The 3,204-nt window shown below is 53.0% G+C and overlaps 1 pseudogene; it reads right to left on the reverse strand.

The window, feature by feature from the left end:
• Positions 1 to 1,128: 1,128 nt before the first annotated feature.
• Positions 1,129 to 2,903, reverse strand: LOC147677914 (18S ribosomal RNA; annotated as a pseudogene).
• Positions 2,904 to 3,204: the final 301 nt, after the last annotated feature.

Raw genomic sequence — 3,204 nt, forward strand, 5'->3', positions numbered from 1 at the left:
CAGACCCAGGCCTGCTGACTCCCTGACCCTGCGGAGCCCCGTCCTGTCCATTCTGTGGCTCGGAAGCTCTGACCGGGGCCACTGTCAGGTGTTTCCAGCCAAGCAGCCCAGAGTCACCAAATAGGCCGAACTATGCCCGATCGACCAGATTCAGCTCTGTTTCTTCACCGGGCAGGCCTCCCTGTCTGTGGAGCCCATTTCCCCCTGATGAGCGCTTTGCAAAATGGAGGCCTGGCGCATGGAGCCCTGGCCTCACCAGATATCTGACCGAGGGCCTGCCCACAGCCTCCCTCCCTGCCAGAGAAGGGGGAGAGGGCTTCCCCATCCTGCCACTTCCACTTCCACTTTGCCAGGCCATGCTCATTCTTAGGAGTGCGGTAAGCCTTGTGCCAGGCCTGCTGACGGTATCCCCGGGTAGGGTGGGACATCATGTACAGGCACTGCCATTGGAGACCAAGCCCAGGCATCTGCTAAGGGCTTCCCAGAGCTCTCCTGGGTTCAAGTACCTGCTTGGTGACCCAGGAGCTGGTCCTTCACGCAGGGCTGGTCTCTGCTCTTTACCCCAAACCCAGAGAGGGAGCAAGAGAGTTCTCCCCCTGCCATGGTCGGAGGCACCAGAAATAGAGAGCTGATGGCTCCCCCATGCTGCACACTCTGCAGAGAGGAGCTGGGGTCCACTCGTGACCCCGGCTCCTTCTCTTCCAGGCTTCCCTGCCACCCAAGAAGGGCGGTTCCTCAGTCGCCCAAAACCCAGTTGGGCCAGGATTGGGCACGGAAGGGCCCAGGACGCAGGACCTTCGGGGGGGTAGTTCCAGCTCTGGGAGACACTGCCATTTGGTTTCCGCCCACTGGATTTTACTGGGTGAGCGTGGGTTCCATCTCGGGCTAGCTTTCCCTTGTGCTCCTCCCGGAGTGGCCAAGGCCGCTCCCATCCTGGTCCCTCAAGGGTACATGGGTCAGGTCGTCCCATGTAGAGGAGCCCGCCCCATACGCAGTCCTCACCCACGCGCCCTCTTCGGCCACAAACCACTCTGCAGCCAGAGCACACAAGCCTACAGTGTGTGTCCAACTTGGAGTTGGTGGAGGGTTTGGGACTGGCACCGTCACTCGCTCGGGCCAGTCCGCCGTTAATGATCCTTCCGCAGGTTCATCCTATAGAAACCTTGTTATGCCATTTATTTCCTCTATATAGTCCAGTTTGATCATCTTCGTAGCTTTGCCGACCTCAGCGGGCCGATCTGAGGACCTCACTAAACCACACATTTGGTAGTAGCAATGGGCGGTGTGTACAAAGGACAGGAACTCAATCAACACGAGCTTATGGCCCGGTCTTACTGTGAATTCCTCATTCATGGGAAATAATTGCAATCCCCAATCCCTATCGCGAGTGGGGTTCAGCAGGTTACCCGCACCTGTCGGAAAAGAGTAGATGCACGCTGATCCATTCAGTTTAGCGTGCACATGCAACCTTGGACATTTAGGGGCATCACAGACCTGTTATTGCTCTATCTTGTGTGGCTGAATGCCACTTGTCGCTCTTAGAAGTTAGACGCCGATTGCTGGGGGCTGAATAACTAGTTAGTATGGAGGAGTCTCATTAGTTATAGGAGTTAACCAGAGAAATCACTCCACCCCTAAGAATGGCCATGCACCACCTTTCACAGAATCAAGTAAGATATATCAATCTGTTAATCCTTTCTGTGTCCGAGCTGGGTCAGATTTCCCGTGTTGAGTCAAATAAAGCCACAGGCTCCACTCCTGGTGGTACCCTTCCATCAATTCCTTTGAGTTTCAACTTTGCAACCTACTCCCCCGGATCCCAAAGACTAGTTTCATGGAAGTTGCTCGTGGGTCATAGGAATAACGCCGCCGGATCGCTAGTCGCCATTGTTTATGGTCAGAAATGCAAAGGTATATTATAGTTTTTATTCTTAGTAAATACTTTCACTTTGGTTCGTCTTGTGCCGGTACACGAATTTCATCTCTAGTGGCACAATACGAATGCCCCGGGCATCCCTCTTAATCATGGCTGCAGTTCCGAAGCCAACAAATTAGAACCAGAGCCCTATTTGTCTAGGAATAATGGAAGCTTTCAGGCAACGGCCTGCTTTGAACAATCATTTTTTCAAAGTAAACTCTTAGGAACCCCAGGACACTCAGTCAAGAGCATCAGGGGGTCGCCGAGAGGCAGGAGCTGAGACAGGACGTAGCTCACCTCACGGCAGATTGCTAGCTCAATCCCAAGATCCAACTAGGAGCTTTTTAACTGAAGTAACTTTAATATAAGCTATTGGAGCTGGAATTACTGCAGCTGCTTGCACTAGACTTACCCTCATATGGATCATCGTCAAAGGATTTAAAGTGCACTTATTCCAATTATAGGGCCTCTAAAGTGTCCTGTATAGTTATTTTTTGTTACTGCCTCCCTTGAATGCCTGCTGCCTTCCTTGTGTCGCAGGCCCTCTCTCTGGAATTGGACCTTGATTCCCAGTTACCTGTTGTCACCATGGTAGTTCGCAGGCCCTTTCTCCAGAATCGAACCTTGATGCCCCGTTACCCATTGTCACCATGGTAGGAACAGAAAGTACCATCGAAAGCTGGTAGGGCAGACATCTGAATGTATCATCATCATAACAGGGATGTGCGATTGGCCCGAGATTATCTAGAGTCAACAAGGCGGCCGGGGGAGCCCAGATTGGTCTTCCTCATATAAATGCAACCATCCCAGGAGGTCAGCGCTTTTCGGCATGTATTAGCTCTAGAATTATAATAGTTATCCAAGTAACAGATGGAGCGATCAAAGGAACCATAACTGATTTAATGAGCCATTCGTACTGTTACTGTACCAGCCGTGTGTACTTACACATGCATGGCTTGAGACAAGCATATGCTCCTGGGAGGTGGGGGGCTTGCTGGGGGGCACAGGTGCTGTTGCACTGCCACCGGCAGGCCCGACTGTCTTTGTGGAAAGAAGAAGCGGGCTGAGGGACAGCCTGACCGAGATGCAGCAGTGTCAGCCTATGTGGCGGGGACACCCCACGGAACATTTGTTCTGAGCTGCTGCAGAAATATGCTGGGCAGAGGGGGTGATGGTATCATGCACAGGGCACGGACTGCCAGGTGGCATCTGGGACCTAGTGCCCCCTGACCCCTTTCAATCTGGTAGGCCCACTGGTGGGGCGCAAGCTGGTAAGGCTGATCGGC

Source organism: Lissotriton vulgaris, chromosome 12 (genome assembly GCF_964263255.1).
Source record: "Lissotriton vulgaris chromosome 12, aLisVul1.2, whole genome shotgun sequence".
Taxonomy (NCBI): Eukaryota; Metazoa; Chordata; class Amphibia; order Caudata; family Salamandridae; genus Lissotriton; species Lissotriton vulgaris.